The sequence below is a fragment of the Cervus elaphus genome, chromosome 19 (genome assembly GCF_910594005.1).
Source record: "Cervus elaphus chromosome 19, mCerEla1.1, whole genome shotgun sequence".
NCBI lineage: Eukaryota > Metazoa > Chordata > Mammalia > Artiodactyla > Cervidae > Cervus > Cervus elaphus.
Genome location: NC_057833.1, coordinates 4,207,976 through 4,235,444, shown reverse-complemented (window position 1 = coordinate 4,235,444; position 27,469 = coordinate 4,207,976). Strand labels below are relative to the sequence as shown.

At 41.0% G+C, this 27,469-nt stretch overlaps 1 long non-coding RNA gene across 1 annotated transcript; it reads left to right on the top strand.

The window, feature by feature from the left end:
* The first annotated feature begins 7,316 nt into the window (after positions 1-7,316).
* On the top strand, positions 7,317-8,243 carry LOC122675980. The gene is made up of 3 exons (XR_006335383.1): positions 7,317-7,340; positions 7,426-7,485; positions 7,644-8,243. It is a non-coding gene; the product is annotated as an uncharacterized LOC122675980 (long non-coding RNA).
* The last annotated feature ends 19,226 nt before the right edge of the window (positions 8,244-27,469 follow it).

Sequence of the window (27,469 nt, the reverse complement as noted above, 5' to 3'; positions counted from 1 at the left end):
CTGGAGGAGGAAATGACAACCCCCTCCAGTATTCTTGCCTGGAGAATCCCATGGACAGAGGAGCCTGGTGGGCTCCATCCATGGGGGTCACAAAGAGTCAGACACGACTGAGCGCAGCTCGCTGCTTTGAGCAGTTCAAAGCTGTGTTGTCTGAAGGATTCACTGTAGAATTCTTCACTCCCCACCATCTTTGGTCATGAAAAGTGAAAGTGAAGTCGCTCAGTGGTGTCTGACTCTTTGCGACCCCATGGACTGTAGCCCACCAGGCTCCTCCATCCATGGGATTTCCCAGGCAAGAATACTGGAGTGGGGTGCCATTTCCTTCTCCAGGGGATCTTAGCAAACAATTGAACAGAACACCATTTTGATGCCACCATCAAAACAGCTGAAAAGGACAATGATTTGATTGATGGCAAAAACTGGTATTTGTCATTTGATGGTAGAATTGGACAAGAAAATATTTTGGAATCTTTTTCTTGATTTTCTCCCCAGCTGTGGTTTTGACAGAACACACAATGTAAAGTGGATTTCTTTTAAACTTCTAACTTCAAGACAGAAAACTTTCAACACCTTTCTGAGTTCCTGATTCAGTTTCATGTGTTGCCGACACCTGTGCCTTGAAGAAAAATAAGCAACTTCATAGCATTTTAAATTAAACTTGCATGATCCTGACTCACGTCTATCAAGATGATAGTCACACAGTCCTGTTGAGTGTTGAGATTTACAACACATCGGGAAGTTGAAATTTTTTTTTTTTTTTGCAGTAAACAAGAAACCATAATTGACATGAGTTTCTTTTTTTTTCTTTCAGTTATAATGAACCACATTCCAAATAATAATAATAGTGTAAAAATGAGGAGTACTGAAGGGAAAGTGTCTAGTCAGCTTGGTTGAGTAATGAATGAGGCTGCTGGTGGTGACAATTGTATTTTCTCCAAAGACTCAATCTTTCTAGATCTCCAAGAAATTGAATTTTTATTTTTTATCAATACGTTTACTCGCAGTATAATACCTGTCATCATTTACTTTGATAATTTCTACTTATTTCTTGTAACTTTCCCAATATATGGGCAGGAAGAAATAGAATAAGAGACAGAAATACATTCTGAGGGCCTGAAAGCTTTATTTTTGTACTATATTACTGTAAAATCAAGCCAAACTTTAAGATAAAACTTACACTCATCTTAAAACAGAAAACATTATGTTCATGTTATGATATAAAATTGTGTATATTATACCACATGGCTGTTAACATCAGAAGTAGCTAACAAAGATGTCCTACCCCGAATTAATGTAGAACCAATTCTGAATACTTCTTCATTTTAACTTCAGCACATCAGACTAGTCAATGTGATTTGGCTTAGGTTTTCTTATTTTAGATACTTTTATGAAAGCAACAAGTATTTCTTTTGATTCTGCCCCCTGCCCCTGAGCCAACCCATGAATTATATTATAAAATTGTACATGATTTTTGAATGACAGAATAGCCCTCTCTAGAGGTTCTGTTATCCTACACTCAGTTTTCTGTACCAACAAGCCTATTGTGACATCTGTATATTTGCTCTTAGATATTCCTTTCTTTGATCTAGGAAGGCGAATCCTGTTTAAATGAAAGCAAACACTGCTTAGAGGACTCCTGTGGAAAGATGATGCCAGCCATTACACTAGCATAAATTATTGAATTCAGATAATTAACATATATTGCAGGGTCTCTGAGGACCTGTGTCAGGCTCAGTGATAGCAAGGACATGCTCCTGAAGAGCAGTTGACCTTTGTTATTGGTGTTACACTGGGCAATGCTGGACCAGCTGATTTACTTTGGGGCTCAAGATTGTCATCTGTGAATTAGATTGGTAGTTTTCTAAGTCTGGGGACTTTCAGGTTTCCCCTTGGGAATGAAAACTAACCAGAGTAGCTCTTGGTTACCTTATTTATCTATTGATTTTTACTTTTATATATTGCTTTTCTTAGATATATATTTCTACTCTATATTATATACTGCTTTTTTCTTTTCAAGTTTTCTTTTGAAGAAAAAGTTTTGCAGCTAAAATATTAAAAATGAATAATTCTGAAAATAATTCTGCTAGATGACTTTTAAAACTGTAACCTCCAATGACTTTCAGTATTCTGTAACTTGATCCTATTTTCTCTATTCACAGTTGCTAAGCCTCCTGAGAGGGCATTTTCACAGAGAAGAGAGAAGAGAGGTAAGGGGTGTTGTGGACACTGGCCAGACTGGGGACCGTGGTGTTTGGTGTGTGCCTAGGTGGTGGGTGTGTAGGATGACTCAGCAATGTCTAACTTTGTCAGTTATTCAGGTTTGCCAAAGGCTAGCCCAGGAACTGACCAGAGCACGGACCACCTACTTTGTGGTCAGTCCTTCTGAGTGAGAGAAAAATTCCCCCTGAGAGACTTAGGAATTTCCACAAACAGCTCCATTTCAGAGATGTCATCTCTCTCTAGGAAGGGCATTTTCTGCCCCTTGTAAGAAAGAAGTCTGGGGCTCGGTAAGCAATATGTAGTTAAAAAAATAAACATAAGAGAAAGGAATTCTCTATACAACAATCTTATCTGATATCTTTAAATATAAAACATATTATGCCTATAGCTCTTTTCTCCTGTTCCCATCTTGGAATGTTTTCTAAAGTTGTTCCAAAACAACTCTTTTAACAAAGTCAAAAGAAATTTTAGGACTCTCTTTCAAAAGTCCTTTAAAATGTCAGGAAGTGCAAAATCACTACATAACTGACTTGTACTGACTGAAACAGAGCAGGATTGTTGATATTATTTTATGATGCTCAGATAAAATCTCTTCTTGGATTGGGAGCAAGAATGGAAAAGAGTAGAAGCTCTCTGGGATCTGCTGTCCTCAGAATCCTTTTCACTTAAGCCCATAAGCTTTGAGGTTGACAGAAGGTAACTTCACCTCCCTCTCCCTAAACTCTGATCAGAGTGAAGTCAAATGGGCAAATCTACAATGAGGTGGAGGAGTTCAGCCTGAAGGGTCCTAGCATCCTGGTGTTGATCCTGGCTATGATAGCATATGTGATTGGAGGTCTGAGACATAACATTCGCCTTATAGAGAGCAGAGGGAGATCGGCAGAGTAGGAAGTTTCCCAGAGATTAGAGGGAAGTAGGCAAAGGTAAAGGCTACCTTGAGGACTGAGGTACAGGTAGAATGGAATTGCCCATAGATGATTCTCAGTGATCTCTGAATTACTAAGCCTTGTGAGTGACTTCTGGCCAAGAACAAAATTGAATTTTAGGTGTGTGGTAGGTGTAAATCTTATTTTCAATTTCTTTTGAGATTTCTTCTTGACCCATGTGTTGTTTAGAAGTCTGTTATTCAACTTTCATGTATTTTGGGATCTTCCAGTTATCTTTCTGTTATTGATTTCTAGTTTCATTCCATTGTGGTCCAAGAGCATGTACTTTATGATTTATATTCTTTAAAATTTATTATCTATTTTATAGGAATAGATAGGAATGTAGTCTATCTTGAGGAATGTTTCATATGACCTTGAGAAGAACATGTATATTGCTGTTACTTGATGAAACAGTCAATACCCAGTTGGTTGATAGGGGTATTGAGTTCAACTCTATCCTTAGTAATTTTCTGTCTGTTTGCTGTGTCCATTTCTTCTGAAGAAGTGTTGAATCTCCAACTATGATAGTGGAGATTCATCCATTTCTTCTTTGGTTCTATCAGTTTTTGCCACATGAGATTTGATGCTCTATCAGGCGCATACATAACTGAGGATTGTTAGTCTTTTTGGAGACTTGGCCCCTACCATTATGGAATGCCCCTCTTTATTCTGATAAGTTTCCTTACTTTGATGTCTGCTCTGTCTGAATTTAATATAGCTGCTCCTGCTTTCTACTGGTTAATGTTAGCATGATATATTTTTCTTTATCTTTTTACTTTTAATCTATCTATTCCTTTACATTTAAAGTGAAATTGTTGTAGAAGATATATAGCTGGGTCCTGTTTTGGGATCCCCTCTGACAATCTCTGTCTTTTAATTGGTACATTTAGACTATTGACATTCAAGATGATTATTGATATAGTGGGATTAATATCTACTATATTACTTACCATGTTTTCTATTCATTGCCCTTGTTCTTTGCTCCTACTTTTGTCTTCCACTCTTTTTTCTACCTTTCGTAGTTTTATTGAGCATTTTATACAATTTCATTTTCTATTCTTTTTTAGCATAGCAGTTATGATTTTTCTTTTCCCTTTTCTTGATGATTGCCCAAGAGTTGCAATATACATAACATAGTAATCCAAGTCTACTTTCAGATGACACTCTACCACTTCATGGGTAGTGTGAGTACTTTATAAGAACAAAATAATACTAATTCTTCCCTCCTATCCCTGTATCATTGCTGTTATTCGTTTCATTTATGGTGTGCACATGTGCTAAGGCGCTTCAGTTGTGTTTGACTCTGTGCGGCCCTGTGGACCGTAGCCCACCAGGCTCCTCTGTCCATGGAATTCTCCAGGCAAGAATACTGGAGTGGGTAGCCATTCCCTTCTCCAGGTTATCTTCCCTACCCAGGGTTTGAACCTGGGTCTCCTATATCACAGGCAGATTCTTTACCATCTAAGCCACCTGGGAAGTTCTTCATTTATATATAAGCATATAAATGCATGAGATATATATATGTCTGAGCAAACAGCTATCTGTTTAGATCAATTAAAATTAAGAAAAATAAATGTTTTATTTTATCTTTACTTATTCCTTCTTTGGAATAAGATGCTCTTCCTTTCTTTCTGTAGATCTGAGTTTCTGCTCTATATTATTTTTCTCCTCTTTAAACAAACTTTTCAACATTTCTTGTAAGACAGGTATACTGGCAACAAATTTTCTCAATTTTTCTTTGAAAAAGTCCTTATTTCTCCTTCAGTTTTGAAGGATAATTTCATAGGGTGCAGAATTCGAGATTGTTATCTACTCTCTTGGGCTTCTCAGGTGACACTAGTGCCAAAGAACCGGCCTGCCGATACAGGAGACTTAAGAGACTGGGGTTTGGTCGCTGGGTCGGGAAGATGCCCTGGAGGAGGGCACGGCCATCCTCTCCAGTGTTCTTGCTGGAGAATCTCTTGGACAGAAGAGCCTGGAGGGCTATAGCCCATAGGGCTACAAAGAGTCGGACACGACTGAGGCGGCTTTGCACACACGCATGCATCTATCTCTTCTTCCTTGCACAGTCTTCAAAGAGATTGCATGTAGTTCTTATCTTTGTTCCTCTGTGGGCAAGGTTTTTTCCCTTTAGCTTCTTTCAATATTGTTCCTCTTTATCTGAATTTTTAAATCTATATTCTGTATTTTTGTCTGTATTCTGTATTACTTTCTATTTTCTGTAGTTTGAAAAATATGCCTAGGTACAGTTTTGTTTTGTTCTTGGTTTTTTTTTGGTTTTTTTTTTTGCCTGCTCAGTATTCTCTGAACTTCCTGGATCTGCTGTGTTGGAGAATTCTCAGTTTTGAATATCACTCATGAATTTCAGCAATTTGAAATTATTATTTTAAATATTTTATCTGTTCCTTTCTCTCTTTCTTATCCTTCTGGTATTCCCATCATGCATGTGTTACATCCTTTTAGTTATGCCGTAATCCTTGGATATTCTTTTCTGTTTCTTTTCCGTCTTTGTTCTCTTAGCTTTTTAATTTTGGAGGTTTTATTGAGATATCCTCAAGTTCAGAGATTTTTTTCCTCAACTGTGTCCAGTCTACTAATAAGCTTCATTTCTATCACAGCGTTCTTGATCTCCAGCATTTCGGGTTTTTTTTATTTTTAATTGACAGATAGTTGCTTTACAGTATTGTATTGGTTTCCACCAAATATCAGCATGAATCAGCCGTAGGTTTACCCTGTCCCCTCCCACCTGAACATCCCTCCCACCAGTTTGCTTGATTTCTTTTTTCTAGGATTCACATCTCTCTGCTTACATGGCTTGGCAGTTCTACTTTGTCTATTAGATCTCTTAGCATATTGATCACTGTAGTTTTAAATTCCTGATCTGATAATTCCAATATTCTGATTCGTGTCCTCTGTCTCTTCAAATTGTGTTTTTTCAAATCTTTCAGTATGCTTTGCATGTTTTTGTTGACAGCTGGACCGTGAGGTACTGGATACAAGCAACTGCTATAAATAGGCCTTTAGTAATGTGGTGATGAGGTGTGGGGAGACGGGAAGTGTTCAATAATCCTATGGTTAGGTCTCAGGCTTTTAGTGAACCTGTGCTTCTAGACTAAGGATTTGGCAAGTGTTTCTCTGTATTTTTCTCCCCTCTTATGTGAGACAGAATGGACAGAATGGGCTGAAGTTGGGTCTTTCCCTTCCTGTGTCAGTTAGATTCTGGTAATACCCTAGCAGCTTCCCCGGTGATTCAGCCTGCAATGCAGGAGAAGCTGGAGGTGAGGGTTCGATTCCTGGGTTGGAAAGACACCCTGGAGGCGGGCATGGCTAACCCACTCCAGTATTCTTGCGTGGAGAATCTCATGAACAGAGGAGCCTGGCGGGCTACAGTGCGTGGGATTGCAAATGGTTGGACACCACTGAAGCAACTCAGCTGGTAAAGAATCCGCCTGCGATGCAAGACATCCTGGTTTGATTCTTGGGTTGGGAAGGTCCCCTGGAGAAGGGATAGGCTACCTACTCCAGTATTCTTGGGATTCTCTGGTGACTCAGACAGTAAATAATGCGCCTGCAATGCGGGAGACCTGGGTTCAGTCCCTGGGTTGGGAAGCTTCCCTGGAGGAAGGCATGGCAACCCACTCCAGTATTCTTGCCTGGAGAATCCCTATGGACAGAGAAGCCTGGCGGGCTACAGTCCATGGGGTCACAAAGAGTCGGACACGACTGAGCGACTAAGCCCAAGCACAAGAAACGACTGGGCGCACCCATGCGCGCGCGCACATACACACACACACACACACACACACACACACACACAATTCTACACACACACACACACACACACAATTCTACACACACACACACACACACACAATTCTAGCAGACACGGTCTGATTAGATAGTTTGTCCCTAAGGGCAGTCTTTGTTAAGAACAGAATGCCGTGGTATATTTCAAAATAGTTTCTTTTCCCCTTCTCCTCCAGGAAACACAAACAGATTTTCCTTCAATATTTACTTTGGGGACCTGGTCAAGCTCCTGGAGGAAAACCTTAACAATAGTGTAAGTCCCTCTATGACTGGATCCTCCTGGGGTTTTTAACCCTCAGACTTGTTCTCGCTTGGCCTCTGGCAATTCATCAATTACAGATCAGGTTTTCCTGCCTTCGGGTGGTCTCCATTCCCGAGTCTGCTCTGGTAAGCAGCGACTCCCTGTGTTTGCTTGTCTGTCTCTTCCATTTGAGGAGCAGTAGTTTGAACTGTGTCCTCCCTGCTCTTACAGATCCAAGAAGAATCGTTGATTTTGCAGTCTGTTCATCTTTTTGCTTGTTAGGACAGAGTGGTGAGTTTCAAGCTCCTTACGTGCAGAACCAGTTGTAGATCTTATTAAATGCCAGTGTCACTAAGAAAGCTTTTTATTCAAGGTGGAGGAATTTAAAATATATCAAGAGACTCTGGATAGCCACTGAGTTCTAATTATTAATATGTCTCTCTGTCTAGGAGGATCAGAGCAAGCATGAAGTGCTTGGTTGAAGTGAAGAATGCGATGGGAACTAAGAGAAAGTCTTGCTACAGTCACCAGGCTGTCCAGACAGGATCCTGGCCTCTGTTAAACCTCTGTCTTTACAACCTTAGAAAGGCAACATCCATAATGAAGGAACTACCTTCGCTCAGGCTCTATCCTCTGTGTGGCAGTATCTATAAAATGGGTATATTGCTAGTCAGTAAAGCTGCTTGGGGCATCCCTGGTGGTTCAGTGGTAAAGAATTCATCTGCTAATGCAGGAGTTGCAGGTTCAGTCCTGGGTTGGGAAGATCCACTGGAGAAGGAAATGGCAGCCCACTCCAGTATTCTTGCCTGCAAAATCCCATGGACAGAGGAGCCTGGCGGGCTACATCCATGGGGTCGCAGAAGGGTTGACATAGACATGACTTAGAGATGAAACAACAGATCTTCTCAGAGTATTTTCTCTGAGTATATGATGTGTAATTATTTTTCTCCATCAACCCCAAGTAGGTATCAAGTGCCAGTTCTTTCTTTCTCTATCTCACTTTTAAATGAGTGAATGAATGAATTTTTGGCTGCTCTGGTCTTTGTTGCTACAAGCAGGCTTTCTCTCCCTGTGGTGCATGGGCTTCTCAGTTCTTTGGCTCCTCTTGTTGCAGAGCCTGGGGCTCGAGGGTCCACAGGCTCAGTAGTTGGGGCACAGAGCTCAGTTGCCCCGTGGCATGTGGGATCTTCCCAGACCAGGGATTGAACCCATGTCATTTGCATTGGCAGGCAGATTCTCAACCACTGGACCACCCAGGAAGTCCCAAGTGCCAGTTTTTTGTATCAGTTCTAACTCTCTACTCATTTTTTGAATAGGAAGAGATAAAGTATGATCTGTCCTATATATTGAGAGTTTTAGGAAAGCAGGCTATTGTACCTCAGGACAAAGTCACAACCACAATATATTTATATTTTTAAGTAAAAATCAGCCAAAGAAATAATACAGTGTTTCTGTGTTGCTGATATCGTAGTGTCCTTTTTTTGTTTTTAAACTTCTGCTATAGTCTGGTACAGGATCTACAGCCCTGGGATGAGAGAACTGTGTTCTCATGGAGAACGGAAGAGATAGAGAGCCCGTGCCTCCAAGGATAATAGAAGTGCCTCCTGGCTTTGCAGTATCTCCAGTCAATGAAACCACAAGGTGAGATCATTCGGAACATTTTATATTAACTTAGGGCAGGCTAGATAAGAGACAGAAGCAAAACTTTAAAATACAATCTGGTTTAATCAAAACCAGGGAACCATGAGCTGTCTGGGACTCAGAAGGAAAAAGGAGAACTTGAAAGCGATGGTAATATACAGGCACGCAATGCTGCTGCCCTGTGACAGCTTCTGCTTAATGGGAAAGCTGTGGTTGTTTCCCGACGTGAAGATAGCCAACCTGATTAGGGATCTGACTAGAACAGGGAGTGTACTCTGACCCCTGGAAGAAGGTTTTGCCCTCTCAGGAAGCCTCACCACATCCTATGTGTACATTGGATGACTAATATTTATTATAGAGTCATGTGATGGAACAATGAACAAAGGTTGTTCCTGGTCACCTTAGGTCCGTCACCACAATCGCTGCTCCTGTGGAATGTGACATGTTGCCCGCCTCCTAGGACAGTTTTTGAGCCACCAGCAAATGCTATTTTATAAATACAACTCAGAACCCCCCAGGGATGTGTTAGGACAACTTATCAAACCTGCCTGCTCACCCTGACTCTGAGTTGCAAAAGGATTCTCCCAACACTTCCTTTGTCCTCGTGGCTGAGCTTTGATTGGCTGTGAATGATGTCATGACACTGTTTACTTTTCTTGGTGGAAGCAAGGATTGGAGTGTGGTAAGTGTGTCTACACTGCGTTAGGTAATAGAGAAACTGTACACACAGGTCTCAAGCCATGTTGTACTGATTTACTATGAGCCTATGATGTGGCAACTCAATGAAATACACATCATCTGTGTGTCTTCTGTTATTTACAACTTTTGGAAGTTTCTGTTTACCTTGGGTTCTTCCTCTCAGATGCTCTTTCTAAGTTTAGTATTTGAGCCCTACTATTAACAAGCTGTGTCTTTCCACAAACACAAAGCAAATTACTAGGCACAATTTGAAATGAGATTTATGGATAGAGCTCTGTCTTGACCAAGTTTTAAGACAAGTAGGCTTTGTTTATAATTGAGAGTTGAATTGCCAGGTCTTTGCAGTTCATTACCACAAAGCAGAAAATGCCTGGAAAGGAAGCATTTAATTAGGTGATTTTTAGAAAAATATTAACATATCTCATGGGTTTAGAAATATTTCTGGCATTTCAAGAGAGGTAGAAAATGCTCTTCATAGAATCTACAAGTAACTCTTTAAATAGATAAAGTAGAATGTGTGCAATGCCATTCAGGTAGATATAGTAGATTAGATCAAAAGGTTTTTATGAGAGGAAAATTCTATCAAAATATCTTCAAAGTTTTTTGCTTTCTTTTTTTACCTTAAAGAATGATTTCACCCTGCTCCATACAAAATGTATTCCAGAAATTTTGGTTACACAGACACAATAAGAACAATAATTTTCACAATTACTTTAATTACAGTTTGGATGTAGAATGTCCAATGAAAAGTTATGAACTTCAGTTATATAAAAATTTCACTTCAGAATCCAAGGGGTTAGGGTCATCCTAAGGCAATGTGCAGCCTTTGGTCATTTAATGTTTTTGCATCCTGAGTATTTCAGCTGCATGTCAAGCCTCACAAATTGTTGATACTGGTGAGAGATATTTGACATGATTTTAGCATACTCTTTAAGAACACTCATATATTAAAATATCCCTCAAGGTTATTTCTTGTTTCATTGACAACTTTGGCTGCCTCCATGGGATTTCCAGAAGTTGCATTCTTCTTTGAAGGCATTCAACACAACTCACTCACTGGAAACTGCTTTCCTGGACAAAATTAAAAATGTGCTGTCTTTATCAAATACATTTGTATCCTAAAAGGTAAACTTACATTATATAAACACAATTTTGGATTCTCCCTAGAGTATGTACTAGCTTGTAGACTTTTTAACTTCTTTAGATAAATACTATTTATAGATATTAACTCAAAATTCCCTGCAATAGCCAAAATCTTGAACATAAGAGATAAAATCACTGTAAAATGTATTGAAGTTAAGAAATTCTGTAAGGGATTATGGATCACCAATCTGTACTGTGCTTTGCAGAATCACAGCTTGGACAAGACCACAAGAACCTAAGGATTACCAATTCAGTTCAGTTGCTCAGTCGTGTCCGACTCTTTGCATCCCCATGAATCGCAGCACACCAGGCCTCCCTATCCATCACCAACTCCTGGAGTTTACTCAAACTCATGTCCATTGAGTCGGTGATGTTGACTCATCCTCTGTCGTCCCCTTCTCCTCCCACCTTCAATCTTTCCCAGCCACAGGGTCTTTTCAGATGAGTCAGTTCTTTGCATCAGATGGCTGAAATACTGGAGCTTCAGCTTCAGCATCAGTCCTTCCAATGGACACCCAGGACTGATCTCCTTTAGGATGGACTGGTTAGATCTCCTTGCAGTCCAAGGGACTCTCAAGAGTCTTCTCCAACACCACAGTTCAAAAGCATCAGTTCTTCGGTGCTCAGCTTTCTTTATAGTCCAACTCTCACATCCATACATGACTACTGGAAAAACCATAGCCTTAACTAGATGGACCTTTGTTGGCAAAGTAATGTCTCTGCTTTTTAATATACTGTCTAGGTTGGTCATAACTTTCCTTCCAAGGAGTAAGTGTCTTTTAATTTCATGGTTGCAGTCACCATCTGTAGTGATTTTGGATAACCAATGACCCACAAATCTAGTGCCTGTCTCAGATAGTTCCTGTGATTGGGAACTCACCTTTCATGATAACTCTTCCAATTTTCAGAGGAAAAGTTTTCAAAAGAATTTTACTTTGTTGACATTGGTCAACAGGTCTAAACTTTCTGGGTGTCAGGGTCTTTTTACTTCTAAAGGTGTTCAGTATTTTTTGCATTTCTACTGTGGATCAGGTTTTTTGGTTTTTTTTTTTTTTTTGGTGGAAGGGACTTTTTTTTTTTTTTGGTGGGAAGAGCCAAGGTAGGAAAAAATAAGCAGATAGATGACATGAAAAAATAAGCTGCACAGAAATTTTAGGCTTTGGAGATATAAACATGAACAAGACCATAGTCTAAAGGAAGAGATGGGGACAAAAACAGTTATGAGGACAATACAAGTAATTTATTAAGATTCCAGAAATTCTGTGGATTCTGGGAGCACTGCTTCCGAGTTACTCTTTTCCCAGCTCACCTACACAAGCTCAAAGTGCCGATTTCCTATAAAAACTGCATTAGGGGACCTCCTTGGTGGTTTAGCAGTTAAAACTTCAGTTCCCAATACAGAGGGCCCGGGTTCCAACCCTGGTCAGGGAACTAGATCCTACATGCTGCAACTAAGAGTTCACATGCCACAACTAAGACCTGGTGCAGCCAGATAAATAAATTAAAACAAACAAACCGGATCAGGACTTCCCTTTAGAAGTCCTCATACCACACCCTCCATAGTTCCCTAGACTGTTAACAAATTGGATCAGGACTTCCCTTTAGAAGTCCTCATAGCCACACCTTCCATAGTCCCCTTCATGTTAACTCCAATGAAGGCAGGGACTCCATCAATTTTATTCATCCTTTGATTCATCTCACTGAGCCCAGAGTCTGACATAAGGCAACCCCATGTGAGTATATGCTGAATAAACGAGTTGTATCCAGAAGCTAATGGGGAGCTACTAATGGAAGTCATGTAAAGTAGCGGCGTGAGTGTTCTTTCCCTTATTCCTCCATCTGGAAGCATACATCTGGTAACAACGGGGATACAGGTCAAAGGAGGCTGTGTAGGAGGCCGTGTGCAATAATTCAGGTAAAGGAGTAATGAGGGGATGAAATAGGGTGATGCGAAGGATAATGGTGGTGGATACATCAAGGCAGGATTAGCCTTGGTAACTGGGTAATGAGGGAGGTGAAGAAGTAAGAGGAGTTGAAGATTATTTTCTGAGTTCTGGTTTTGTATTTTTCCAACTAAATCACCTGGGAGAAAGAGCCGTCTCTAGAGGCAGACCATGAGTTCAGCTTTGAACAGGTTGTGCCAAATACCACTGTGGATGGTGAGATGGGGAGATGCTCATGGGGCAGTTAGCAGACCAGGTCTGGAGCTGATGCTGCAGACGTTGTTGCAGACTCCCCAGTGTCCAACCTACTACTCTTTCAAAGTGATTCAGGAAATGCACCTCATCTCAAAGGAAAGCCTGATTGATCTGAGAGTGCTGATCCAAAAATCATCCTACTTGTTAGAAATTAGTTCAGGAAAAGTCACGTGATCTAATTTCCATCAGTGAGAGGCAATAAGGTGTTTGCAGGTGGCTTCTAGGAAAGGCACGGGAAGCCAGGCTTTCTCTCAATGGATTTGGGTGAGGAAGCCTACAGCCTCAGTGCTCTTTACAGTCTTCCTGCAGCAAAAAAGGTAACCAAACTACAGGATGAGGCCAACACTGAAGACTGGAGAGTGGAGAGAGAGAAGCCGTGTCCTTGATGATGTTGTTGGATCTACGCACCAGCCATCTTGGAAGTGTTTTCTGTCTCTTGATGGCCTCTCACAGGAGCGTTCATTCATGTGTCTTTCTATGATCATTGGGTGAGGATCTTGTTAATGATGGTTGAAAGCATCCTAAATTAAACAACTGAAGCTGCACATTTGTTGGTCACCAGCCACTGGGTGACAGCTAAAGCTGAGGATATGATTACCTGGGAAACACTGACTGAACATAGAATTCTAGGCACAGCAGGCACATTACACTTATGATTGCACCCAATTTTAACCTATGACTCAAGAGTTTTCTTAGTCAAACTCGATCTTATTAAGGCTGTCCTTTAACTGAGTGGCCCTGTGACTCTGAACAGTCTACAGGTCACAGCCTTTTTGTGTTTCAATGAGCCGGATGGCGAACTGCGGGGGATGCAGTTGGTCTACACATTGATTATACACTTCCATCTGTATGAACAGGTTCAGGTTTGGAGGGCTTGAAGCAAATATAATCTTGAGAAGTGAAGTGACGTGAAAGTCTCTCAGTCGTGTCCAACTCTTTGTGACCCCATGGGATACACAGTCCATGGAATTTACCAGGTCAGAATACTGGAGTGGGTAGCCCTTTCCTTCTCCAGGGGACCTTCCCCACCCAGGGATTGAACCTAGATCTCCCACATTGCAGGTGGATTCTTTACCAGCTGAGCTGCCAGGGAAGCCCCATAAGCTTGAGAAGCTCCATTAAAAACTGGGTACTGAGCCTTGCAAGGAAACAGAACATGTGAGCGGCCCTACATCTTCATCTGCTTAACTTTCAGGCTGTTGTGTGGAACGAAAAGATAAAGCATGTGACATTAGCCCATGGTTCAGTAAAGCTTAGCTGGCATGATTAAGAATATCTTAACATGTAATTTAGGTTTAGACTATGGCGATGCACTGATATCTGTATTTATTTAATTTGTATGTTGCTACTGTCAGCTCTTTCCCCCACTTTTGAGCAGAGTTCTTGCTCTCTCCCCCTCATTCTGTCTATAATGCCTATTTCTCCAGCAGGCATAAGAGAAAGGTGCCTTGGGCCCGTAATAATATGGAAGCACACAAAAATTTTTTTTTTTTAAATCAGATGAAAAAATGAGCTTTCTGGTTAAAAAATTAATATATTCACCTTTATTCCAATGCTGTAGTAACATCTAATTTTTAATATCTTCTTATGGAGAAAGAAACCTGCAAGGCAAAAGTGCCCATGGCCCACAAAAGTCAGAATCATCTGTGTGTCTTCTGTTGGCTTCTCCCTTTTAGTCAATGTTTTTTTTCTTCTCCATTACTTTCTATCTCTTCCTCGCCTCTCCCCACTCTTTACTATTTTAGACCTCTTATTCTCCTAACTCTAGCATTTCCTGGCTTATATCCATATGACACTTTCGTGTAAAATGAAAAAAATAAAAAACAAGCATTTTCCTTGTGCTAGCTTTTCTTTTCTGTCTCAGCCTTTTAATTCCTTAGGTTATCAGCTTTCAGAGTGAAGACACACAATCCCTTAGAGAATGGAGAACTGAGAATAGAGAGTTTGAGACACACCTCCTGAAACTGCAGCCTCTTGAAAGCCTGATTCCTAGCGAAGAGTGTCACCACTCTGCTTTTCATATTGGAACGCGGTGTAGACGATGAACATTAATTAGGATTAGCGAGCCAGGGAGGCTTACCGCACTGTGACAGATCACAAGAAAGAGAATGCCGAGTCTTTTTTTGGCTGCAATTCTGAGTGTCACGTATTTATTAATTCCTGGGCTCAAGCCAAGTTACTTTAGGGTGAGATGCAACCTATTATTTTTAGGTCATGTTGGATAGGGGTGGAGGCTATTATTTTAGGTTAGTAGGTTGGGTTAATTTCAGATGATCACGTTTCCTATTATGACCCTTCCTTCACAAGCTAATTTTGGAATGTTATCACTTATAGTTCATGCTTACAGAGAGCTTAATGTTGGAAGCATTCCTTAGTTTCAGGGGATTTCACACCTAGGTGGTTTTCAAGTTTTATTGTTTTCCAGCTTACTTGTCTGACTCAGAATCCCTATTGCTTCTTAAATTTCACAAATAAATGAGTTAAAGAAAAAAGCTTACACACCAAAAACAAAGCAGTACTTAACCCCCTCTTCCAACAACCCCACTGTCCCAAGGGAGATACACATAAAGGAAGAAATAAAGTGGCAAGTTTCCTGTTTCATAAATGCCTTGAATTCAAATTATATCTTAAAGACAGATTGAAAACAAAGGCTTTTATGAATAACATACAGATCATTAAGATCGTAATCTCTAAACTCTGGCATATAAGTCTTTGATTTACCGTAGAAGTTCACACTGATTATCCAGGATGATTTCCAGATGTTTACTCTCTGCATGTAATTAAATTTTAGTAAAAATTATAACTGACTCAGTTGCTTTAAAAAAAGAACTGTCAACAGAAATACGAAAGGCGTTTTCAGTGAGATATATTTTTTCCCTCATGGTATCACTTCTCTCATGACAGAAATCTCCTTCCTCAAAAATGTCTGACTCACTTAAACCCACCCATGATTTTAACCAGAGAAGAGAAAGCTGCTCTGAGAAATGTGATGGATTTGATCACTTCAAGTCTATCATTTGGGAGGAAACTGCCACGGAATTTGCATGACAGAACAGAAAATTGGCACAAGTAAATTATTGAGTCTGTATTCACAGACGTAAGAGGGAACAGAAAAATATGACAATGGGCAGCAAAATGAAATCTTCAGGGAGTATCAAAGTATCATGGAAAAACAGGATATGAGCATTGTCTTTTGATGTGTTGGGAATTGAAATTATAAGTTTGGGAAAATCAATGCACTATATCAGCTAGAATGTGAGTATCGTGTACAATAGCAAATGAAGAGACAGATGCCATGTGATGTGTATTCTTAACAAAAGTCAGGCCAGAAAATAGTTCAAAGATGCATATCGTGTAGGAATCATTTAAATATATTAGAAAGACGGAGATGGCAGGATAATCAAATACAGAGAAATAAAGCAGAGGGGAAACACAGAGAGAAGAAGAAGGAGGCACAATAATTTGACAAGAGAGGAAAGATGAAAAGGTAGAATCAGAGTGAGCACAAGGCAATGGTTCTTAATGACCTGTTTCTCATGAAAAATGCATTATCCTAGACGGGAATGATTTTCCTCCTCCCTCACACTACTTTGATTTGTGGGTCTACAACACACCAAGCCCACTGGGATGCAGCCGATGGATTCAGAGCCTCCAGAATGATCAACCAGAGACTGCCATTCCAGACACCAAACGCAGTGTAAATAATTAAACGTCAGTGCAAGTCAACTAACACCGATGGAGTGTGTACCCTCAGGATGAAGCAGGCACCAACATTGTGACAGAGTGTAGCATCTTGACAGAAGTGCGAAAATCCAAAGGAACCAAAATGGTGATTCTGCGGTGGGGGGTGGGGGGGGGCACTCAAAAAGGGTAAATGTAACTTAACCCAGAAGTTCTTTAGCTTATTCTGAATAACAGACTTTGCATATTTGATGAAAGTTTCAGGCTTTTACCCAGGAAGATGCACATATGTGTGTATAAACAAAATTCTGTTTACGTCAGAAGGTTTATGGATCCCCTGAAGTCTGTGTTCCCCCTACTGTAAGATCTTAGAGTTCTGAATTTAATAGAGATACAATTTTTTAATAGCCCACTATTTAAACTGCTTACTGATTCACTTCCGTTACAATCTCAGGAGTCATTGTAATTACTGAATTTTAACTAAAGAGTGAAGCACAGCTGTTGTCCCTCTGTGAAAACCTTATTCAAATAATGACTTCCTCAATCTTCCAGTTGAATTTTTTGTTTATGTATTATTTATTTATACCTTGTTCTGTTCTAGAAAAAAAATTCCACTCATATATGCATATAATACAAAATAACAAGATAAATACTTGGAGGAATTGGGGTGAAACAAAAGCATGGGTAAAACCCCCACAAAATCCAGAAAAAAAATTAACAGAGCATATATTCTCATGGTAGACATCAGTTACAATTTTGTAACTTTCTAGTAACCAAAGCTAAGACAAAGACAGGCTTAATTACAAGACTGATAACAATCTATAAAATAAAGAGTAATTATATGTTAGGCTGCAAGTAACAGAAAGCACAACTAATGCTTGAAATGAATCAGTGGTTATTTTTCTTGCTTAACAAGAAGTACATAGGTGGACAGTTGTTCAGTCATGTTGTCAGAGGCCCAGGCTTTCTCTATCTTCCCTGCTATCCTTAGGGTGTTGAGTTTTTTTCACTTTGTAGCCTCGCTGACCCAAGTGGACTGCTGCAACTCCAGACATCACATCCATAATCAAGGTAGAGAGAAGAGGTGAAGGAGAGGCTAGAGAGCTCTCCTCTTACATGTATTTTTCATCAGGAAAGCAATCGCTATCCTAGAGGCTTCCTTGCACACTTCTTTCTGTGTTTCATGGCCACAACTGGATCATATGATTTCCCCTTCACTACAAGAGAGACCGGAAAAGTGAGCAATGCCTTTATGGCCTTTACAGAGAAAGGAGGGGAAGCAAAGGCCTTGGGAATGGCTTTGGGTTAATGTCTTCTGCACACAGTATGAACAGTTTTTCCTGATGTAGAGCAGTCTCACTTCTGGGTGTCATCAAAAGGAGGATACTGTGAGATTCCTCAGACTTTGCCCTAAACATCAATGGCTGCAGTAAATAAATGCAGCAGAAAGTACCATAGCATCCCATGCAACTTTCTGTTTCTTTCTGTAGGCTGATGGTTTAGGCTCAGGCACAAATTTGGAAAAGGGAGGCCTACAAGGAATCAAAACTCAAGTCCACAGCCTTGTTATGATCTTGTTTAATCCAAGGGCAACATTTAGCCTATCTAGAGTAATGCCTGGGTGGCAATGCTCTTGAAATACTCCTCTGTAAATATCAGTTCCCACAACTGGACTTTGAATGAAAATGAGACCACAGGAGTGAAAGGCTGTAATCTCCAGCACAAACCTACCTGGAACATGAAAACCTACGTTGCTGATAAGAGCAGATTCAGATGCTTTAACAACCTACTAGTGAGAGAGGAGGGTTAAGTGCTCCTTTACAAATTCAGAAGCATACCCAAGACGTATGCCTGACAGACAGATGTTCTCTGGTGGAGATGAGCCTCAAGTAGAGGTAATCATTCTTTCCACTCTGTTCCCCTAGCACTTTGCCTCTGTCTCTATGATTGCATGTGCAGCCCAGATTTATGTAACTCTATTCCTGCTTATAAGTCTACTCATTTTGCAGCCTCAGACCATGTTATTTTTCATATAATAGACAGGTATATTCTTAGAAATATCTAGAAAAACGATTCTTTCATTGAACAGTGGGTGGCGGTTGCTTGGATAATGTTTGAAGGAATAACATTGCACAAAGAAATCAATGATAACTTCCTTCATGCTATTTTTCATAGTAATGACTTGAAATAAGCCTTGTTTGAATTCTTACTGTTTAAAGATCGGAATACTAGGTGCAATGGGTTAGACACAAAAGGATAAAAGTTCAAGGGAAGGAAGGTTACTTTCCTTTGAAGAAACTGTGAACTAGTTGAAGGCAGGGGCATGTAAAACATGCATCTGAGGAAGGAAACCAGAACATTTACAAACGCTGTTTTTAAAACTGTCTTTGGCCGTGATGGGTCTTTGTTACTGTGCATGGGTTTTCTCTAGTTGCAGCGCGTGGGCTCTACTCTCCGGCTGCAGTGCTTGGGCTTCTCGTTGTAGCGGCTTCTCTTGTTGCAGAGCACAGGCTCTAGGGCACGCGGGCTTCTGCAATTGTGGCACACAGGTCCAGCTGCCCCATGGCATGCGGAATCTTCCTGGACCAGGATCCAACCCGTGTCCCCTGCATTGGCAGGCGTGTTCTTAACCACTGGGCCACCAGGGAAGTCCCACTGTTGTTTTAATAAAGAGTAAATTTCACATTGAGCAGAAAAAGGGTACAATTAAATTATAATTTTTTGTGTCTAATTCCATGTTTAAGGGCTTCCCTTGTGGCTCAGCTGGTCAAGAATCTGCCTGCAATGTGGGAGACCCAGGTTCGATCCCTGGGTTGGGAAAATCCCCTGGAGAAGGGCAAGGCTACCCACTCCAGTACTCTGGCCTGGAGAATTCCAGGGACTGTATGGTCCATGGGATCACAAAGAACCGGCCACGACTCAGCCACTTTTACTCACTCACCATGTGTAAAGTATTCTGCTTGATAAAGAAGATTAAGGTCTATGACTTGCATTATAATTAGAGGTGTTTCATAAATAAAAAGAGTTAGTGAATAGAGTCACCTGATAACGAATTTTAAAATATACCTGTGAAATATATTCTTCATCATGTATAATCAAGCTACATCTTTTGCATTAATTGTGGGTTTCCTGGTGGCTCAATTGGTAGTCCACTTGCAATGCGGGAGACCTGGGTTTGATCCCTGGGTCAGGCAGCTCACTCCAGTATTCTTGCCTGGAGAACTCTAAGGACAGGAGCCTGGTGGGCTACAGTCCATGGGGTCACAAAGAGTCAGACACGACTGAGTGACTCAGTTCAGTTCAGTTCAGTCACTCAGTCATGTCCGACTCTTTGTGACCCCATGGACTGCAGCACGCCAGGCCTCCCTGTCCATCACCAACTCCCGGAGTTTATTCAAACTCATGTCCATTGAGTCAGTGATGCCATCCAGCCATCTCATCCTCTGTTGTCCCCTTCTCCCGCCTTCAATCTTTCCCAGCTTCAGGGTCTTTTCAAATGAGTCAACTCTTCGCATCAGGTAGCCAAAGTTGACTAACTTTCACTTTTCACTTTTTTAGGTTGGAAACACAGAAACATAATCTGTTAATTGTTTTTTTTTTTTTTTTATTGCTATAGACATTAAAGAGGCATTCCCATCTTATTTGGGGTTTAGGAGCAAATGGAAAATGACATCATATAAATGACACACCAAGCTGCAATAACAGGAAATGAAAGATGAACAAGACGTGTGGGGAGAACAAAGCAGCTTATTTATTGGCACTGAAAGTTAAAGAATTATGGGGTGGGATGTCAGGAGTGTCAGTTCGCTGCAGAGCATGAAATTTGGGCAAAGAATTTCAGATTTCATGTGCTAAGGAACAGTGAAAGTGTTTTTTAAAAATCTGACTATTGGATTATAAAATGTTTGAGAATAATAACTGACTTCCTGGTTTGCATTTATTCACTTGATAAACACTATGACACTGTGGGGGATCAAAAATAAATAAGAAATAAAAAATAAAAATAAGAAATAACTCCTCTATGGTCCTTGGTCTGCTAGAGAAGAAATGATTTTTAAACAAAAAGCTGTCATACATGGTGGATTGTTTTAAATTCCATGGCAGGAATATAGATCAAGTGCCAGGGATTCTACTATATGAAGGAGTTTCCCAGCTGTAGGGCATCAAGAAAGGCTTCCTAGAGGAGGTGACATCTGAGCTAGGGAGATGGGAAGAAGAACATCCTAGGGAGAAGAAACAGTAGCTAAAATGTTGGTGGCAGAAAATAGAGGCAGATGTTTAGAGGTTAGAAACCAATTCAGTTTTTCTGGTCCATAAGAGCTCATTAAGTAGAAAAATGAGAGATAAGGTTGAAAACCTTAGGTTTCCAAGAAACCGTTAGGTTTAAATGAAGGCACTTGGACTTCCGTTGGTAGATAATGAGGACTATCAATGGTTTTTTGAGTCCCTTACAGAAATTGGCTGTCAGAGACACACATGAGCAAGGAAGTCATCTAAGAAAGTTATGGAGAATGTCTGACATCTCCGGGGGGGACAAACAAGGGATGGACCAGGTATGCGTTGTCAGCACTCATTATCCATATCCATCTCCTTCTGCATGCTCCCTGCGTCACAGAGGCTGGAAGGCTCACATTTACGTTTCTCTGCGCCCTTGCTGCCAGGGTTCGAGATGCCTCCCATGAAATTTAGAAGATGAAATGCAGGTGGAGGCCACTTTTATTTCTGCATCAGTGATAGGTTCTGGCAGAAATGAATTTCTGCAGTGGACAGACTTCACAGCCCACTGTGTTGTGACCAGCTTCACAGATATGGAGGTTCCCGGCTGGCTCAGATGGTAAAGCGTCTGCCTGCAATGCGAGAGACCCGGGTTTGATCCCCGGGTTGGAAAGATCTCCTGGAGAAGGAAATGGCAACCCACTCCAGTGTTCTTGCCTGGAGAATCCCACAGACAGAGGAGCCTGGTGGGCTACAGTCCATGGGGTCGCAAGGAGTCGGACACGACTGAGCGAATTCACTTTCACTTTTTCTTTCTCACGGATATGGAGCACCCGTGAAATTGGCAGTGGTTCCTTGACTCTGGGTGTTGACAGTGAACTCCTGCCCTCTTGCTCAGAGGTACAGGGTTATCACCTCAAAATTTAGCAGTGCCACTAGCCTTCCATCTAACAGGACCGCCTCACTCACATTGAACTCTTCCAGTCATTTAGTGGCGCTCAATCCCCTGTGTTCAATTCCTTTCTCTGTGAGGTACCTAAAATCTTTTCTGTTTCCTGCATGGAACCTTGGCAGGAACAAGAGACGAGGAAACTGGCATTGCAGAGGGAGATAGTCACTCAAGGGAGACAAGCCACTGTGGGCTGGAAGAAAAGAAACTGAAGTCAGAGGTCTTTGGGCACTACCAAGGACACCAATGTCCTTTTTGCCCGGCGGTCACATCTGTGTGAAGAGGAAGGAGAGCAAGGTAATCTTCATCCTGCACAGCTGGGCACTCAACTAAAAATAGGGACTGCCATTAAGGAAGGGGGCAAGGAGAGATATGGGAAGACAGTTAACACTTTCAGCCACATCATTGCAGCATCCAGTCTTCCCTCACATGGAGACTGGCATTTTCCCTTTCCTTGGCCTCTCAGACACCACCCTCATCCACGGTTACAACCTTAATGCTACTGTTTTTGTCATGTTTTGGTCGTTACCCTCTCTCCCTTCCTGGGGCACTTTTCTTGGAGTAATTCTCCTAGCAATAGTTACTTAAAAATTCTTTATCAGTCTACCTCTGACCACCTAAATTTCCCGTCTCACTTGTCTACCTAAAAATTGAACATCCCTCAGGCCAAACTTCTGTAATGTCTTCTTCTAGAGTCATCTTGAATTTCTAGGTCCTTTCCCCAAAAGGGCTTCAGGTTGTAATGCCCTTCTCCTGACCCACCGTTCTATCCTTCCTTCCAAATGTCCAATAGTTCTTGAAAATATCTTCCGTGAAGCTTTGTTGGACCGACTGCAGCCCTCTGTATACCTCAGATGAATCTCCAACCAATGTCCCTTCTGCTGCGCCTTACCAGGGCTGAAAAATACTTTCTGTAATATAAACTGCATCTCTTACAATTTTGCCAGTATTCTTTCAGAGTTATTTTTAATGTGTGAGTTTTCTCCAACCATATTTTTTTTTTTCCTTTTCCACTTTTTCCACTCTTATATTAAAGAAGCTCAGGGACTGAAGTCATCTGACCATAGAGATATATGAAGAGAGACTAAATTCACATATTCTGTTGATAAAGTTTCTCTCTCGGTTTTCTTTGAGACCCAACGAACATCTTCCTGCATCTTCTGGGACCTATCATGGCTCTTATCTACAACACCTTCGGCTTCCCAAGCTTCAGGCTTAGAGATGCAACCACAGACAGCTGCCTTACAGCGCCCCTCCCTCGAGAAATTCCCTGGCTGTAAAAGCTCCTATTGCCTGAATGGAGTGAGGATGGTTTCCCTTGGAAGTCAAGGATCAGTTCGATATAATGCAGTATCTGATCTCCAGGCAACAGGACAAGGAAAGGGGCATATTCTGTGTCTTCAGCATTTACGATAGTCCAGGTTATGCTGCTGTAACAAACAACCTTCAAATATGAGTGACTTTAAACTAAAAGGGTTGATTTCTTGTTCATGCTACTTGTCCCTTGTAGGTTGGCAGGGAAACCCTGACATTATAGTTACTTAAAGGCTCAGGCTGATGGAGAAACGACCGCATTGAACACTGGCGGTCCCCAATCCCAAGAGGAAAGAGAGCTCCAGAAAGCCTTGCATCAGTAATTCAACACTCTCGCCAGGAAGAGACCCATTTCACTTCCATTCATTGGCTAGAACTAGTCACATGGCTCTGCCCAGCCACAAGGAGACCGGGAAGTACAATCCACTTTGTACTTAAAAGGGTGGAAAGCTGGAACTATCTAGAGGACAGCACTAATAACATCCACAAAATCTAGCCGATTGTAATTATTAATATTCACAAGCCACTATGTGACCCAGAATAACTTGAGGCAATTGCAATCCACATTTCTAAACCTCTTTGTGTTTCAATCAAAGGAAATCACTTTCAACATTTTGCTCCTAATTACTGTATATCTCTCTCAAATTGTTCCTACTTCAAGGTAAAAGGTTTTGAGAGCACTGGTACAAACTCCCAGGCCTGTCTCAGCTTCCTTGTTTAACACGCTCGCTCGGCACCTGGCTCTCCTTGAGCGTCCTCCCCACCCCTCCCGTCAGCCCCAGCCTCCCCCCTGCACTTGCCTGTCACCCTGGGAGCAGCTTGCATGCATCACTGTTTCAGTGGATGGCAGCAATACACAAGGGCACCTCATTGTTGGAAAGGAACTGCCTTCTGCCTGCCAAGGACAAATGCAGACACACAAAGCAATATCAAGCAAGACTTCACATCAAAGGGAACCCTGCCTGGGCTTGCCAAGAGCAGGGCTGCCTCTGAGCCTCTCCCTTCAGCCTTGTTAGTATTCTGAGGGCCCCTGGGGCCCCGGGGCCTGCTAGGCCCTCTCCCCATTCACCCAGCACTCCTGTTCACTCTGACACCTAAAGCTCAGACTCTGCCTGAATCTGGCCCCAATCACTTGAACAGAGCAGAATGCCAAGTGTTTAAGAATGTTGGGTGATTAGGAAGGAAAATCCATGAGAAAGATTTACCCTGTGAACTCTGAGTAGGAGAACCAAACACTTCACTCCACTTGTTCAGTGCAAGAACGCAGAGAGTTAAGCCCCAGCCTAGAGCTTAAGGGGAAATAGCAGAGCAGGGAAACTTACCTACCAAGGAAGGAAGGATGCTCTGGGAACAGAGGTTGGGGACCATTAGAACCAATGCTGAAATGGAGACTGGCTGTCCCAGGCACTCACACCTAGATGGGGAGAAGTGGTTTCCAGAGAAACTTCTAGTTCTATTTTTGAATCAACACAGGAGTTCAGGTTCCATTCAGGGAAAGAAAAAAGTCTCTGTTTTAGAAGGAGGATGAGGAAAAAATATAAAAAGGGACTGAGAGTGACAGACAAAGGGAAAGAAACTATTTTAGAACACAGGTGAGCATTCTGATCTGGATGCTAAAGAACTCTTTTGGAAAGCTGCATTAATCATCAAAATACAACAGAAGGGTTTGAAAGTTTTAAAGCCAAAGACTGTGAGAGATGGAAGGGGAATTTATAGATTGTTTTAAAAAAAAAAAAACAACACATTGTTTTGAGTTAAATTTCTGAAGCTCTGGGATGTCAAAGGACTTTTTGTCACACTGATTAGTGACGAAGCGGTGGCTAGAACCCTGAGATCCTGGCTCCCAGGTTCGGTGGAGCAGACCTAGACATGGAATGGGATCAGAGTGAAGGTCTGAAGTCCCGTCAAGTACAGTATTTTTAACACATGGCTTCAATCCCTTGACTAAGATCTTCCACTGTGGCCAAGCCTACTGCCCTGTTCCAACGGCTTCCCAGAACGGTAGTAATTAGAGCAAAAAAAAAATAATAATAATAATGGCCAGGGCCCAGAGAAAATGTCACAGTTCTAAAAGTGGGAGGAGGTAGAGATAATGTCTTTACATAATTTCCTACTTCATGTGACTGTGTATCCCACGGAGAGAGCGCAAGCTTTCCATGATGGAGAAAAAAAATTGACATCTTTTACTAACCTCCCACTGAAAGGCAACATTTCCTTCATTATGAATGCAGGCAACAAACTAAGACAGTATTTGCAGAACTTGGACTTTGTCACTAACAAAAATACTAAATATTCTCATATTGTATCAGTTTAGTAGCTATCTTGGTATATCTGTATCCTCATTACTACTTTGCAATTACGGCAGTCATTTGATCTGCCACTGGATCTTGTTATTCAGTGCTTAATAAATAAGCACATATAAGGCTATGTTACAGATTTTTATAAATATTTTGAAAACAAAATTTTATTATAATTAGATTCCTTTGTAATCCTCTGTATTTTATGTTATTTTATGCAGGTAAAGGCATTGTTCTGAGAAGGGATCCCTAGACTTCATCTGGCTGTCAAAAGGGTCGGTGGCATGATGGTTGGGAACCCTTGACATATAAGGGGTGAGTGAGTGTCAGGGTGCGGATGGGCACCCATGTCACTCGATCGCATGTCTCTGTGCCATCCCCCTGTGGGCTCAGAGTGACAGAGATGCTCACTTGTCATTCCAGGTTGGAGAACTGCCAGTGTCTCTTGTTTGAGATTCCAGGACGCGCCAACATTTGAAAGCTGGTATGACTATATTGCAAACATGACAGAAAAGAATCCATTGTTTGGCATTATTATTAAAATGAAAGCTCATAGGGATTTGGTGACATTTATATTAAGAGGGCCGTATTCACATGTCTCATGGAAGTTTTTTCCCAGGAAGTTGGCATTCCAAAATCCACTCAAAAGGAAATCAGATTTTTCAAAGATGGCAAATGATGGTTTGGCATGGCAAACAAATGTTTAGAAAAAATGAAATTTTAAAATACCCAGGCACCATTTTCCACCTCTCCAATAAGCAAAGGATTTTAAAGATGACAGTTCGCAGGAATGGTGGGGTGTAATGAAATGGGTGCTTTCATACGCTGCCCACAAGACCAAGAGTTGGCATAACTTTTCTAGATGGCAGTTTGGACTCTATATTTTCAGGGCTTTTTACCCAGTAATTTCACTTCCAGGAATTCATCCCTAAACACAGAATTACAAGATATTCTTTCAAGGATATTCATCAAAATATTATTTATAACAGTCAAAACTGGGAAACAACATGAATGCCAACAATATGAGGTTGGTTAAAGAAATTATGCTACCTCTGCAGGGCACGCTATTATGTAGCTAATTTTAAAAAATAACCATTCTGAAAATACTTAATGATATGGGAAAATGCATGAATATAATGCTAGACTTAAAATGCAAGACATAAAACTGCATGTGTAAAATAATCCTGTTTTTTAGTTTCAAAAATAGTCCCTGTATTTCTTTGTAATCTTACTTATATGCATTTGCATGTAGAGAATATATGTGTTTAAAAGAAAAACTCGGGAAGAAAGGCATCAAAGTGTCAGTCCGAATTGGCAGTCTTTGAGTGGTTGTATTTAAATCCTGTCATTTTATTTATTGACTTTGTTATACTTTGTCTGTGGTTTATTCTGACATTAAATAAAGCAATAAGACATCGTGTTTTAAATGATGAGTTGGTGCCACCAGGGCTGATCTCTCTTTGCAGGGCCTTCTTGTTGCTCCAGACAAAAGTTTGTTTTGCTGGTTGCTACTGAGTGTTATTTTTCTCCTAACCTCTGCTCTCTTTCCCCACCATGGGCTTTGAGGTGTCCGATTTAACCAAGTTCAGGGTATTCTACTCATGTACAATTCCCCCTCTAACTTGACCAAAAACTTCAGAAACTACATCAGGGCTGCCAAGCTGATAGAATCAGCACCAGCATGAATGTCAACCAGAAACCTCTAGGCATAATGAGAAATAGTTCAATGGGGGAATTTGAAGCTTTTGTAAACAAAACTGAGGATGGAGCTTAAAATAGGGTGAGAATTGGGGAAAGCATCTGCCCCGTTTCTCTTTTTACTTGTAGCTGTTTCTGCCTAGTTGTGCTTTGTACATGTCGAGGGCCAGGAAGGGCGATGAAAAAGAATTCTTCTAGAGCCACTTAACCTTTCACTGATATTTGCTTGAAAGTCATACATTTTCAACTTTCAGTGATTATTTAGTAGGCAGTGTATAAATTGGCTGGAAAGAAATATTTGGCTGGGTGAAGACATTATCTATTGATTTTACCTTGAAAGAGAATTTTGAAGGCAGTTTTCTGTCTGGGAATGTTTGTTTTAGGCATCTACTATGTGCAATGCCATTCGGAATTTTGAAAACACTAGAGTCTATATTCCC